Raw genomic sequence first — 16057 nt, 5'->3', positions numbered from 1 at the left:
CAGCCACCTTTCCCAACTCCTCTCAATGTATGGAAGCACATGAAAGTACAGAGCATGTACAATATATATTGAAAATTAATCACTGGAATATGACCCTTCACAACGCATCAGTCTTATGAACAGTTCATTGCTGGCTGTGCCCTTCAAAAATGCAAAAATAGGAAAAGGAAACAAATTCTTCTTTAGCACGCTGAGAACAACATAACATTAAAATAAATTTCAGACAGCTTTATTAAAGCAGATACTGACATACTCTTCAATATTATCCATCAACAAAGCGAAAGGAAAAAATAAATCCAAAAGTGACATGTCCAGTATGAGAGCTGTGACCTGGGCTTGGGTACCACATGTTTGAGAGACAGCTTCTTTCATTATTAGGACACAAAAAGTAATTAAAGGAGTCTTAACTAACTGCATCTTATACGTGGCAGAAAGCCTTTTGCTCTGGAGTTTGCTTCTCTAGATGTGGTGTACTGGACAGGATGAAAAAACTTGGAAGAAAAATGGCATCTTGCAGTTGGGTAACTCACAGGCTGCCCTCTACTTCCTGTTTTATTTACCACCCTCTTTTAAGCAGCCACTACCATGCTTTGCTGAGCTTTGACAGATCAAGGACCTCCTCCTCTTTTCCATTTCCCTTCTGTGGGTTATCATGCAATAGACCAAGAAATGCATACCTAGCATGCCTCAGTTAAGCTTCTGCAAAGAAACTGCTCAGCAGTTCCCAGACACCATAATCCTTGATTTATTCCTTTGCACCCAGTCTTATTTTTGGATTTAACTCATAATTAAGTCTTATTTTTGCACTTAACTGTGCCAAGGCTGGCCTCTTGCTTGTCTGGGGCTCAAGTACAATTCTTTATGAAACATTTAAGCAAAAACATGGCTTAAATGCTTAAAGACAATAATCCTCAGGGAAACCAATAAGCTTGGACAGGAATTTTGAGGTCTATACATACAATCAGAGAAGCTCTTGCAAATACAACCATGCTAAAAAAAAAAAGGGATAGTAATTGATTAGCACCACTACAGTATAATGAATGAAAAGACAGCTAAAATACCTAGCAACCCATTTTATATAAAAAACAAACCCTACAGCAAACACTATGCTCCCAAACTTGCAACTGTATCTTTATTAGTAGATTTCTACACAGACTTTCTGTAAGACAGTGGCACTAGTTGGACACACTACAAGGATCAGAGACTGAAGTTGTTCTTAATCTAAGAAGAGATTTTTTTTCTTTTTACTTCAAAGATTTTTAATTCTGTTGATCATCATTTAATCTGATGCAGCATTTTATTTTGAAAAAAATGCATACAGGAGTTCTTGATAGAACGTTTTGCTGCTATATTAAAAGTAGCACAAGCATGGAATAGGCATATGTCACTTAAGTGAGGAGAACTGAAACGACACTTAGCTAAATAGTGGGTGGGGGAGAAATTATTTTTGTCCCACAGGATTTAGTAAGAGATGACGGAAACATGGACTTCCCCTGGAGAAATCAAATGCTTAAGCAGCTGTACTTCACTGAGAAAAAAATCAGGGTACAAAACTTTCTGGAAGCTATGTAGGGGTTTGCATTTATATACTGAAACTGTAGAAACATTCAACAGAAATAGAATTTATGCCTCTCTATAGTCAAGCTGGCTTTTGCTACAACCCATGAATTAGAAATCAGAGGCTGCTTCTTGAGGAACCTAGAATTTCCTCAAACAACTGCTTCTAAGATTTTCAGCTGGTCAGAGGCCACAGGGCAAAGAACAAAAGAGAACCCAAAAATGTGTGCCATGGCCACGGCTGAGGTAGGACACTAAAAAGTGGCAGGGGGTTCATGCTCTCCCTATTGCCCAAGACAGCACAGTAGGTTGGATCAACCCCTGATCCAACACAGCAGAGTATTTCTTTTGTTCTTGTGAGGTCACCACCAGCATCTGTAATTTGGTAACATTCATTTTTCCCCTTCTCCCCTTTTTTTATTCCTGAGCAGCTGACTGGAAGAAAATCTCCTCCCTCTGGTAAAAGCTCACATGTAGAGCAAGAAACTTAGAATCCCAGCAGGGCTTCATAGGAAGGACAGGCAGCAAAACCACACTCTGCAACTCCATCATTTTGAGCAGAGCTACTTGTTCCACTGAGCACTGCCACTGGTGGTCTGTAAAATATCAGATAATGATTTGAAAAGTGACTGTAAAAGGCAAAATTAAAGACTGACATACAGACAGACACCTGTACAACTATCAGCACCTGCTGTCACATATAGGAAGAAGCCAGCTCCCTACTGCTTTTAGTACTGGTGAGCAGGCATAGTCAGTCCCACAACAGCCCACATCAGCTCCAGGACAACAAAGCTGTAGCTCTGCATCCCACATACACTGTCCCAAAACAGTCAAAAAGTCCTTCAGAGAGGCTGGGAGAAAATGTAGCAGCAAACTTTGGAGGAGGAATCTTTGCTAGACCATACTGAATACTCAGCACTCTGTCATACAGAAACTCGGTACCTAACACCATCTGCAGTCTACTGAGACACTAGTGGCCCCGTCACTATTAGAAAGCCCAACACATTATAGCCCCACCATTAACAATTTTGAGAAAGCACCATCCTAAAAATATTAGGATATTTTAAATCCTGTGGGCTGGATACATTTTTAAACATATGCTCAGAACTTGACATTCGATGTACACATGATCCAGTTAGGCAACAGAATCTCCAAATTTCAAGGCAATTATATGTCAGTAATTAAAAGATGTATACCTGAGAGGACTGAGCTTAGACTTTCACACATTGCATCCAAACAAAAGCCATGGTGCCTTAACTGTGTTGGTTTGCATTTGCTAATATTAGCACAGACTTCATGTTAAACTTGTTGGTGTGTTCATGACATCTAACAGGCAAGGTATGATCACCTACGTATGCCTCCAGAACCACCAGCTTGAGGCAAGTGGAACATGGCTCTCCAAGAACCTTAGTTTATATACAAACAGCAGAAATTGTACTTTTATTGAGTCCTCAACTTGACCAAGAAAAAAAACCAGTTCCCTGTGCTGCCCCTATTTGATCCTTTTGCTGAGACTAACAGTAAATACACAGATTTGACAATGTTTGGGCAACATGGAATTTCATCCACTCAGAGATGAACATAAAAATCACTGCAAAGAGGCACACATTTAAAGTTACCTTACAGTAAAACTTTTCAGTCACTATTAGCAAAAACTATGTTATTAGAGAAAAAGCACAAACATTCCTTTTTTTTCTGTTTCACACTAAGAGGCCTTAGGTAACCAGTATCTCTCTCTGAAGTGCTCTCCACCACATCTAATTGTGGTTGACACCAACACCACAAAGTTCTAATTTCTGAGCCTTCTGTGATCTAACCATAACTTTGCCTTAGTTCTGCTCATGTACCACACTCAGCTACCCAACCAAGCCTGCTGTAATTCTGGAAACATAAGTCTTTTTATTAGTAGAAGCATCCAATTTGAGACAGAAAACACTGGGAACAATCAAATCCTGTAAGGAACACTTTTGGTAATTAGAGCACAATATATATATTGAGTAAGTCCTCTGAAGAGCCCCAGACAAGACAAGGTATTGCACACACATGCAAGGACCCTGACAGATCAAGGCACTCAAAGATCTTACTACACACATTTAGATACTACATGGAATCATCTTTTAAACTAATTTTTTCCTTGTGTTAAAAGTTACCTAGAATGATAGAAGTAGCAAGATTGTCCTCATTCTGCCTTTTCAGAAAGCTTATTACTTCAGCTCTGCAAAAAGACAGTTTATATTGCATAAGGATATCCAATATATTGACAGAAAAGCAGTGACATATTTGAGGCAGTACTGAAATGTAAATCCAAATATATGCTGAATATATCAATATATGCTTCAGAATATAATGCAATGCAGAATTAAAGTATTCCTAACAAAAATGGCTAGAAAACTTTGAGACTTGCAAAAAGTTTCAAGCAACAGGAGAAAACATAAAAGGAAGGAAAATCACTCTTTTTTGTTCAAAAACTAAACAGGTTCTTCTTTTTGTATTCTTACACAAAATGAACTTGAGCAAGAATTTTAATTTCACCTGATTCACTCAACTGGTAAATAGTACCTTAAAGAAAACATGACAAAGATAGCCCAAAGCCTAAAAAACAGACATGTAAGATTATAGAAATTTTAGAAACTTCAAAAAATGTCAATAGACAGAAGATGTTAAGTAGGAAGACGCATGCTGCTAAGAGCACACTACTACAGATTTCAATAAAGTAATTTCCTACACATAACTATTCCACCTGGGCTCAAAACAGGCTCTGTTCCTTTGGAAGTCACTTGAACAACAATTTCTATATTTGAACAGAAGGTCTAAGGCCCAAATCCTGCAATAGCATCTGCACAGGCAGATTCTCATGCTTGCATAGAAGCAAATTTATTTCTATGTGGCTATAAACTAGCCCAGGTTTGCTGGAATGAGTGAGGCTGCAGGAAAGCATCCTTCAGATGCAGCAACAATTGGAACATATAGGGGACTGCAACATTGCAGAAATGTGCTTTAAATTGTCTCAAAGTATCAAAACCTTGACCCTGAGAGAAAGCAGAAACTAAAACTACAGCATTCCTTGCAGTTGTAGTTGACCAACCAAAAAAAAAAAAGAAAAAAAGGGTCTGTAAATCCAAGTCTTTTATTTATTCAAATAAGAGACAACATGCACTTGCATATGAGGTTAAGTAAAACACCTCAGTCTTATTTTTAGTCCCAGTACTGCAAAGACAAACAAGCTTATTTTCACACGATACAGGAATATCATTCTTGCTTCAGTGGGAACACTTAATAAATAAAATAAAGTAATAGAGTTCCTCACAGAGCACCCTCTTAGCAGTTATAAGCTATCAAAGTTTCAATATGTTATTACAATACATTTTTACCTCCTCAGGATTTACCATACTATGAGAACACGCAACTCTGTAGGACAAGGCCCTTTGTATAAACTCATTCACTCATCATAAAAACACTGAAACATCAAAATAACTCCCACTAAGCAAATTCTGGATTGCTTTCTGCTGATAACTCACCTTTTCAATTAATAAAGCTTGTCCTATGTACGTACAGATTGCAAACAAATCACATAAACAGCTGAAGACAGCTGTGAAAATCTGACCAGGTTGTACATGAGAGCATCATGTGAAGCACAGGTGCTCTGGTTCATCAGTCAGCAGCAGTACCTGGTGCATCCAGCCCTGGCTTAGAGCACTGGCAGGACAGGAGTGCCCCTAAGAGAGGACACTCAACTGGCAGGGAATGATGCATTGCCTTCAATTTGCCAGTTTTCTCTTTCAGACTACTGATACCCTAAAAACTAAAACACCCTTAAAACAAAACTTTGTGGCATGTTGTTAAGTAGCAAAGTTAGTTTGACATATTTGAATCAGATGGCATAAGGCTTTAAGTTGTGCTACTATCATTTTGAGGTTACCAGTACCATTAGTGTTTTGAGCTAAAGAACATACTAAGGAACACTTGACCCAAAGTAGGCACCTCCTGCTTTAGAAAATGGAGCTATTTCACCTGTGGGGGTGAAGCGCGTTGGTGGGCTTTCCAGTGGGCTCACTTCACAACTACCAAGGTGCTGTTACCCCTGAAAAAAAAGATCCTTTCATTTTCAGTCCCGGGGGGCAGCAGCCCCTCACAGGAACCCTTTGCCCCAGGGGGTCGAGGAGCACAGATTGGGTCCCCCCAGAGGGAACATAAGAGAGGGCTTGGGCCCAAGTCCCGACGCGGACATTGCTGGGGGGGCCGCTAAGGCACTCAATCCCTCCCCGTGGGTTGCGGTGCCAGCAGGCTGCTGCCCCTGTCCCGCAGACGCCAGCCGGACCCGGGGCAAGCGGGGGAGGCTGAGGGACCCCGGCCCCGCTGGGGATAGGGGGGGTGCCAGCCCCGGCACGGCGCGAAGCTGAGGCCGGGCCGGACCGGCCCCACTCCCCTTTCCCTCACTCCCGGCTTCCGCGTCGAGGCCGGGGTCCTCATGTGCCGGCAAGTTAAGGGGGTAGGAGGGAGGCGGGGTACTGACGGCCTCCTCACACCCTCAAAACCGCCCCCCGCCACCCTCCGAAAAAGTTGTAAAGCGAATCACCCCGCCGCTGCCGGGGCTGCCGAGGGGGCACCGGCGGGGAGGGGAGGGGACGGGGGGTGAGGTGGGGGGGTGTAGATGAGACAGGCGGGGAGGGGGGGGGGGAGGCGGCCGCTGTGTTTCGTGGCGCCCGTACTCCGCCTGCACCGTCCCCACGGCCGCGGGGCGGGCGGCGGCGGCGAGGGGGGGAAGCACCCTAAAATCGCCGCAAAACTTTCCAGGCCGCGGCCGGTCCGGTCCTCCGTGGCCCGCGGGACCGGCACCGCCTCCGCCGCGGCGGTTCCGGACCGGGCTGGGGAAGGGGCGAAAGGCACACCCCCCCCCCTCTTTGCCCCCCCCCCTCTAAGTTCCCCCCCCGTGTTCCCCGGCCACGGTCGCTCATTAAAAGTCATTTCGGCAAATTAATGCCGCCCCCGGCCCCGTCCCGTCCCGCGGCCCCCCTCGCCATGTTGCCCCCCTCGCCATGTTGCCCCCTCCGGGGTGGGGGGAGGGGGTTGAGGGGGAAGCTGCCCCGGCCGAGGCGCCCCCGCTGCCTCCCCCAAGCCGCAAAGCTCCGCTGGCGGTGGGACAATGCCTGCTTTGGACCCGGGGCACGGCGCGGGGGGCCCGGCGGGGCGGGGAGCGGAGCTAGCGGGCCGCGCCGCACTGAGGCCTAGCGCCCTCCAGCCCCCGTTCTCCCCCGCCGTCCTTCACCTCCCGGTCAAATGCGCCGCGGCGCCGCGCCTCGACCCTCCCGCTGGGCCCCGGCGACCGTCGCACTCCCCCTTCGGCACTCCTGTCGGCGCCCGAAAGCCTCTACGCAACCCCCGGCTCCCTCACCCCCCGCTGCGGCCTACACCGCCTCGGCCGATCCCCGGTCTCGCGTAGCCCGCCTCCCCGCCCGCCCTGTACCCTTCGCACCGCCTGCCACGCTACGCGAGCCCGGGGATGCAGGCCGGGCCTGGCTTACCTTTCCAGCTGCTTTTTTTTTTCCTCCTCTCTCTCCTCTCCCCCCTTTCCCTCTGTTGGGCTGACAGATCAGAGTTTCCTCCCCAGCAGAGGGACTGGGAATGGGCTCAGGCTCTGTGCTGAGGAGCTGCTGCTGCCCCCCCGGCTCTGAGAAAATCCTGCTTTTTGTGGGGAGGAAGCTTTGGGGGCTCTTTATTATTTTAAAACTACAAAGTGCTCAGAGGGTAGGTGATTATTAAGGGGAATCCCTGAATATATTCTCCAGCAAAGAAGGCAGGGCTGCTGGGGCTGCTCAAGAAGAGAGCCAGCAGCCTCCTACAGCACCACTACAGGCACTGAGAGGACATAACATCAGAGAGCGGCTCCTCTACCCTCCAAAACAACAACTTTCCTACCATCTTGGAGGTAGGAGAGAGGGAGGAGGAAAAAAAGTACAGAAGGTATTTATAAAGTGGCAATTGGGGGGAGGGAGCCAGATGGACAAAACAAAATTTTTTATCATTTATGCGACTTTTTATTTTAAATAAAAACAAAACACAAAGGCATGTGGCTGAAGAAATACTTTTCTTTATAACCTGTTAAGATCAGCTTTCTGGAAAAAAAATAAAAAGGTACGGTAAAAAATTTTTAGTAACTTTATTTTCCGTTAAAAATAAAAATGCGTGTTTTGTTCCTGTAATTTATGAAGTTGATAACTTTTTTTGTTGGTGTGTGATAGTTCTAAAATTCAATGTAATTGTGAATGTAACCTTTACCTTTTTTATTTTTGGTACTCGTACTCTCAGTAGAACAGCTGAGATGGATGTGGGATACTTTGGCTTTAACAGTACTACTGTGTCTTTCTCTAGGCATTCTAAATAAAACTGAATAGTATGTAAAAAAAAATAATACAAGTAGAGGGGAAAACTATTTTTCTGTTTTGGTTTTGTTTTGTTTTGTTTTCTAGAGTAGGCCAGGTAGAGAAGCTGTAAGGATTTAATGGGAGTGGAACCTATGAAACGCATCTGAGAGAATCTGCTAATCTGTCATAAATTTAGGGTTGCCTGCCCTTCAGGATAAGATGTGGAAAAAATGAAGCATACAGCAAGAAATTTGAAGGCAGTAGTTGAGTTTTGTTTCTAGTGTTTTCAAAGCTCTTGGCAGCCTTCTAAAATCTGCTTTGGTTCTTTTTAAGTAACTCTTTATTTGGGGGCTCTGTCCTTGATATTTATGAACACTTTTATTTCTGACTTCTTCACAGAGTTGAGAAATGCTATTAATTTATACTACGGTATCTTGTAAAAGAGCAGTGTTTTTCTTCGTTGCAGATGTTTTTATTAGATTGTGAAAAATGTATTAAATGCTGTCAAAACACTGGGAGATGCTCTGGGTATCTCTGTAGGTGAAGACACTTTTTTCAGCAGCCCTAGGATAATGTTTCTTGCAGTAGAATTATGCACAGCCCTGTTCAGAGATGAACTGCACAGATGCCTTTTTATTGTCATGAAGGAAGGGGAAATAATTAGAAAAGTAAATAAATTTTTTTTTTTATGTATAGCTCATTAATTTTTTTCAGTTTAAAAATTACTCACCTGGTACAGGCTCATTGAGCAGCAGTCCAGACTCAGGTCTTATGAATGAAGGTGTTGGATTCCTTAGGATGTTATCAACCTCTCTCTGTCTGAAATATGTTTTAGTTTAGTTACTTTAAAAAAAAAAAAAGCAACTAATCCTTAGTTTAGATACATTCTCTTTTGTGTGCTTATAGTGGGTTTTTAATTTAGCTAAATTAATTTGAAGTAAAGTACAATTAAAAGTAAGCTGCTCTTTGTGTCAAACTATTTATTTTTTCCAGCAAGATTTTTTAAAATTATTGTTAGTTTACCTAGCACGTTTTAGTAATCCAGGTGTTGCATTCTGTGGAGTACAGGAGGTGGTTTTCTGTATTAGATTATTAATCCATTAAATGTTCTGACAGAAAAACAAAAAAAAAATCAAATATGTTGCTCCTGTATTGTATTTTAGAAGACTTAGTATTCTGTATAGAAATCATGTGATAGATAGGGGACTGCTTAATCTTACCAGTCATTATTGTGTGCTTTGGAGCATAAAGTATAATGATTCCAGGTGGGGTCTCACAAGATCAGAGTACAGAGGGGGAGAATCCCCTCCCTTCACCAACTTTCTGTGCTTCTTTTGATGCAGCCCAAGACACAGGTGGCTTTCTGGGCTGCAAGAGCACATTGATGGCTCATGTTAAGCTTCTGGTCCACCATCACCTCCAAGTCCTTCTCTTCAGAGCTGTCCTCAATCCTGTCTTCTCCCAACCTGTGTTCATACATGGGATTCCTTTGGGCCAGGTGCAGAACCTTGCACTCAACCTTATTGAACTTCATGCAGTTTGCACGAACCCACCTCACGAACCTGTCCAGGTCCCTCTGGATGCCATCCCTTCCCTCCAGTGTGTTGACTTCACCACAGTTTGGTGTCATCAGCGAACTTGCTGAGGGTGCATTTGATTCCACTGTCACTTACAAAGCTTTTAAACAGCTCTGCTCTGAGTACTGACCATTGAGGAATCCACATCTCCATTTGGGCACTGAGCCACTGGTCACAAGACCCATCCAGTTCCTTATCCAGCGAGTGGCCCATCCATTGAATTCATACTGTTCCAGGTTAGAGATCAGAGTGTCATGTGGGACAGTGTCCAATGCTCTGCACGTGTCCAGGCAGATGACATCTGTTGCTCTGCCTTGGTCCACCAGAGCTGTGACTCCCTCAAAAAGGCACCAAATCAGTCAGGCAGGACTTGCTCTTAGTGAAGCCGTGTTGGCTGTCACCAACCCCCCTTTGTTATCTGCTTTCCTTAGCAGAGCCTTCAGGAGGATCTGCTCCATGATCTTGCCAGGCAGAGGTGAGACTGACTGGCCCAGAGTTCCCTGGGTCTTCTTTTTTTCCATTTTTGAAAATGGGGATTATATTTCCCCTTTTCCAGTCAGCAGGAACTTCACCAGAGTGCCACAACTTCTCAGATGTGCTGGGCAGTGGCTTTGCAGCTTCATCCACCAGTTCTTCCAGGAGATGTGGGTGAATCCCATCAGATCCCACAGACTTGTTCACTTGTTTTCTTTTGTTATAAATATATTAAGGACCAAATTTTCAGACCCCAGTTTTGCAAGTGCTTGCAGACCTGATTAATAATTCAGAAGGTTTTGAAGAACTATTTGATACTTCCTTGCATGAAAATCTTACCAAGTCAGTGGAGTTTTACTGGAGTACTAAATTCAAGTCTTTGCACTAAGTATTGTATCTGGCACTGTTAGGAGAATTGCTACTTCAACCTGTTATTGAGTAGTTCAGTATAATTCAACTGTAACCCAAGTTACTTCTCCTTCTTGCACTATTAAGACATTTTTTGTATTACAGGAAGAGAGGCATATCATGAACAACTGGTATATACTGTCTTTCTGTGGTGCTCTTGCTCCATGCAGCACATTGAGGTCTATCAGTATTTTCTTTTAAATGGGATGTAGATGATACACATTAAGAGAAATGGCTATGAAAATCTGAACACAAAACCAACATTAAACCCTTTCTTTGGCTTATGTGCTTGACTTTGCAGACTCTGAATTCAGCTGGATTTCTTGCATGCCTAAATTTAAACACGCATTATAGCAGCATTACACATTTTGGTGACATCCTGAGGTCTACTTGATCTGTGTTAATTGCAAAGCAAGAAACTTAATGCTAAGGGAAAGGGGAAACATTTTGAATCTAGTTTTGAATAGGAAAACCAAAATGTGATAGGAGGACCAAGTAAAAGAGGAAAAGTTCACTAGATCTTAGTTACAGGGACAGTTGCGTAATCACTCAACAGAGAAATTAAACTGTACTTTATGGATGGAGGAATTTATTTAACACAACATTGTTTATTTACCTGAGTCTATTAAAAGTATTTGCTTTTCAGTAATCACTAAAAAATTGTATTATTTTAACTGTTTTGTTCACAACAAAATGTTAGACAGTAACACCCACAGGGAGCAAAGTCTACATCATTATTTATGTGGAATTAAAAGAGTTCAAAAAAATAATTGTTTAAATTTATGGGCTTTGAAGTTGGGAGATGCATAATTTTGATAGAGTAGAGCAGTACTCTGTAATCATGTTGGAGAACAAATTGGAATCCAGAACTCCTGAACAGGGATGGTGTGTAAAGCAAGAACCATCCCATGTACAGAACGAAGAATTGTATTCTGGAAATTCCATTTCTTCATTATAGAATAGGTCTGTCTGCCTTGACTTCAAAGTGCTCACATCCCTGGACAAACCTCTCCAGCCAGGAAACTCATCGTACTCTGGAGCACAGAGTGGTCCCACAATCCCTCCCTGGTTTCTGGCTAATGAAGCTTACCTGGCTCAGGTGTCTCACTGGTATTCATAGTGAGACAGAGGGCAGTGACATCATGAATAAGCTTTGTGAGTCTAATAAAAACAATGGAATAGATGCTTTAGGCTGTATGCCAGTTACTGAAGGTAGCTGCTTCAAGAAATGAATCCTGACTCTCTCCCAAGCTTGCATGCAGCCCAGCTGCAGACCTCAGGAGTTTCGGGAGTATGACAGCATTCAGCATGTGATGAAGAGTCTGGGGTTTTCAGCAGTGTTACAGTTACAGTGTCTTGATATTATTTCTTTAAAGACACATTCCAAGGAAACAGTCCAGATGTCTTCAGATGCTTGTGAAAGGGATCAGCAATGTATTTAAAAAGCAGGAGAATATTGGAAAGGGGAGGAACAACTCTTAAGTGTGTAGAGGTTCGTTAGGGACTTTCATATAGAGAGCCACGTTCATATAGAAGATGACAAATTAAATAAAGAACAAAATTATGATTACATAATTATTCTAAGCAATGTCTGTCAGTTTTATGTAGTATTAATTTAATTGTGCTATGTTCTGGGATAAGGCTAACCCTTAAAGCCCAGCATATTATTATTATTAAAATGTTTATTCTTTTTCAGCAGTTCTTTCAGATGGAAATTTTACAGCAGTGGTTGTCTCTAGTGTATCTGAATTTCAATTTCCATGTCTGCTGCAGCAGTGTGTATTTGATAACCAGTGAGCTTTTTGACACTTTTCCAAACACCAGAGAGTCCCTATACTAAAAAAAATACCTAGTCTGAGGATTTTTCTTTAGCAAATAAACCCAAGTTATGGTGTAAATTCAGCTTTTTAATTCAGCTGCTAAATAACCTCTAACCCATATTCTAGTGCACTCCTATGTGACAACACAGCAGAAAGTATAGGATAAAACATGTAGAACGGAGTAACTTTGCTTTACCTCATTTAAAGCCCTAAGTTCTAGCAAAGCAACACAAAATACAGATGACTGGCCTTGTTTTCTTGAGTCTCAAGGTCTACACTAAAGCTTCTTGGAGCAATGAGAATTTTGTTGGGGATTTTGCTTCCTAAAGCTCAGCAAAGTCAAAATAGCAAAACTACTGATTGTGGGAGAGTTGTCCAGCGTACATGTCTGGCACCTGTGGAGACTTCTTTTAACAGAGGACAAACAAATGGAATAAACTGTAAGAGCAGAATGCTTTTGTGCAGTCCTATTTGCCTGGGAAGTGCACTGTTAATTCAGAATATACGATGGTATTTTTCCTATCTGCTTTTGTCTATTGATATTTCATTAACTGTAACTGTAGCAGGTAATAAGCTACACATTCTATGATCAGTCCTTGTTTCTGCTATTAGTTCAGTTATTCATTTACCTTCACATTAGAGTGGCTCTTGGTCATCACTGCAAATTAAAAAGATGAGAATTCCTGCTCTGGACCACATCAGCTGTTTCTGAGAGCAGCCAATATAAGATGCTTCAGACAAAGGCATGGAATATTCTGTGATGGATAATTCAGAAATGAAAAGCACACAAGACAAGATTTTTCAAAAATAGTTGAAGATGGGGTAACATCAAAGCATGAGGCTTAATTAGTGTCTAGGGTCTAGTTTGTTATAGTGAAGCTTTTTGCTTTTCTTTTTTGATACATGGTTGTAATCTCCGATACATTTCAAACACAGATGCAGGTGTACAAAAGTGAAAAGAAGAAATAAATCTATTTCCTTGAAATATTAACTATATTTGTAATTCAGTATTAGCATCAGAGTCCCTAGCAGCTATTATGTCTTACTACACAGAGGGGCCTCTAAATCTCAGTAGGCTTCTCAGCTCAGTGTAGTGTGAATGGATGCTTGCAGGTAGCCAGACACTTGTTAGGAGTGTTGAGCATAGCAGACTTTGCTGATCCTGGAGTCAGTCTGTTTTAATCCCAAGGTTTTATACATGTCACCTGTGACTCGGTGCTGTTCCTCTGTTGTGCTCAGCTGTGGGGAGCTGGGGATACTCAGGTGCTTTGGGGACACATTCCTAGCATCAGCTAGTGCCTTACTGTGAAGTGTCTTTTGGATAGAACTCTGCATAACAAAGAAGACCATGATTTGTATTAGCCCCCCCTCCCCAAATGATTAAGTGTTTCTGAAGAAAGCTTTCTTTGTGACTCTTTAACAGTGCCCACTTGAAACTTTATGAATAATAAAAAATATCTGTTAATATCTATTTAAAAATTAACATGAGTGTTGGGGGCTTGGTGGTTTTCTTGGTTTTTTTTAATAAGAATTTTAAAACTGTTTCTTGAGCAAAGCAACTTCTCAGGTGAGTCTGGGAGAACTTGCCCCATAGAATGTGTTCTTGTACTCCTGATAAAAAGCTTAACTTACGTAAGTTGTCAGTGAAGTCCTTAACTTAAGGTGCTCTCCATAATGACCCACTTACTTATTGCTAGGGCTTTTTTTTCTATCACAGTATTAAGCCTTCTATCAGTTTGCTTGTTAGCACTTTTGCTGTTCATGTCCTGTCAGCATCTTGTTCAACTTTTCATCTCTGAAGGAGATTTCATCTAATTGCATATTTGAAGGAGAACAAAACAAATCATTAGTAAAAGACAGTATTGTTTTGGGAGAGAATGTTCCAGTTTGGGGTGTTCACAAGGAGGAGGTGTGTGGGGACAGGGATAAGATAGGGTTTTGTTACCTTTTTGCTTTGGATTAAGCCTGGTGCCAAGCTGCTGCTCTGATTTTTCTTCAGCTCTCTGAATCTGAGCTGCTTTTCTATTGGCCTCAACGGCACATTCCCCAAGAGTAAGATACATCCTCCAGCCAGGCTGATAGCAGCCACTGTCATGCATGCATCTATCAGCCCCAAAGAGGCATTGATCCCAAATATTTACTTCCTGGGGAAGTGCTACAGACACTTCCTTTTCTGGCTTGAGTTATGTTTCAAAATACATTAAAACTCAGTTACAACTACTTGTATGAATGGTCTAGTTTTGTTTTTTATGAATGGCTGTTTCAGAGTCTAGCTGGGAACATACCTCAGCTGGATGACTTTTCCTTTGGGAGGAACCACATTCTTTTTATTACAGCAGCTCACTGAATTGCACTGGATTGAGAGCAGTGCCCCTCTGAACTATGAGGCTGGACTCATGAGAGTACATGTACTCATGATGCTGCTTCCAGGAAGGTGGCTATTGAACAGGGCTTTGTTTGCTTGTTTTAAAATAACTTTAAGCTTGGATGCTTAAATCTGCCTGCAGTATTTTGACAGAGACAACAATTAGTTTCTCATTGATTTCTGGTGTTAACCTGGCATAAACTTGCTTAGAAATCTACGTTTAGTATGGCTTTACTTTGAACTTTTACACTCTTTTCCTTCCTTCTTCACAACCTTCTGCTGAAGCTAAGACTACATAAAGGCAAGGTTTAATCTAAGCCATGTCTGACATTCATTTCTGGCCTGTAAGAACTGTGTTCACACAGTGTTGAGAGGACATTTAATGACTAACCTGATCCCTCTCTCTCCCAGACATACAGTGGTTCTTTTTCGTGCTGCCTGTGAAGCAGGAGTGCACAGGAAGAAGTGAGGTGAAGGCTACTGGACCTCAATTGGCAAAGCAATCAATGAGACATTCTGCCAGTTGGCCACCAGGTGGTAGTAGGCCTGCATCAGAAGAATTAAAACTCCTTCATTTCTGGTCTTAAGATTTAAAATACAGTATAATTAACACCCTGCCCACCTCCAACAGACTCTGGATAAATGCACCCACCAACACTGCATTTGATGCATTAGCTGCATCAGCAGAACTGACCCTTCAGACAACACAGCATCTAGGTAATATTTTGAGTATTTTCATCTCCCATCATCCCAGCACTTCTCATGCTTTAATCTGAGGCTGCAGCTTCAGAACCAGCAAGCAGTAGCACTAACTGTTAATTCTTTTGTTTTTCTTTTTTTTTTGTTTTTTTGTTTTTTTGTTTTTTTTAATAAACAGAAGGAAGTAAGGAAGTTGCATTAATAGCCCTGTTTCTGTAGACTTCTGTTCCAGTACTTTGCCCAGACTACAGCACCTCCATTCCTTTGCAGACCCTTCCTATCCTCTCACTGCTACTTGGCAAAAGTCCACATTTGCAGACTGGAAAATTGTCAGAACAAACAAAAGAGATAATGGCTACACTGTAAACTCAGTTGATAAGAATCCTAATTTAGATTTCTCTTTACTATGTAGTTTTCAACAGTCAAATTTGCAGAGAGCCTTGTTGCTATTATCAGGGCTGGCTGAGAGGTTCTGTACTGGGTGACTGGGAGGACAGACAACAATCACATGCATTTTTCCTTTTTGCCTTTCAGGATAGGGGCTGGACACTTTTTGAGTAGAAATAAGGATCTCTTGTACACACTAAGTGAAGGATGCAGAGCTTTCAAAAAACCAAAAATAATGTGTGCCAGAGCTCCCATAATTAAATAATGCAATAACATTTATGGGGAAAAAAAACAAGGCAAGGTTTTGAACCTTGATAAATTTTGAAGAAGGGGTAACTGACTTGCTGCACAGCTGAAATTACTCCTATGTGCTGGTACAACATGAATTTTCAGGAAAAAAAAATACAG

The 16057-nt window shown here is 42.1% G+C and overlaps 1 protein-coding gene across 5 annotated transcripts in view; it reads right to left on the bottom strand.

Moving 5' to 3' along the window:
• Window positions 1–7298, bottom strand: part of INO80D (INO80 complex subunit D) — a 33453-nt gene extending 26155 nt beyond the window's left edge. The window contains exons 1-3 of one of the 5 annotated variants that reach the window (XM_030454611.1): window positions 6267–6296; window positions 5569–5638; window positions 3708–3772 (exon numbers count right to left, since the gene is read on the bottom strand). The gene's annotated coding sequence lies outside the window, so the exon portion shown is untranslated. Of the gene's footprint in view, window positions 1–3707; window positions 3773–5568; window positions 5868–6133; window positions 6178–6266; window positions 6297–7079 lie in introns of those variants that run through there. The other 4 variants (XM_030454610.1, XM_030454608.1, XM_030454612.1 and 1 more) reach the window with 4 other exon arrangements.
• Between the last annotated feature and the right edge of the window lie 8759 nt (window positions 7299–16057).

Source organism: Calypte anna, chromosome 7, assembly GCF_003957555.1.
Source record: "Calypte anna isolate BGI_N300 chromosome 7, bCalAnn1_v1.p, whole genome shotgun sequence".
Lineage (NCBI taxonomy): Eukaryota > Metazoa > Chordata > Aves > Apodiformes > Trochilidae > Calypte > Calypte anna.
Note: the sequence above shows the minus strand (reverse complement) of the source record. Positions and strands in the feature narration are given on the sequence as shown.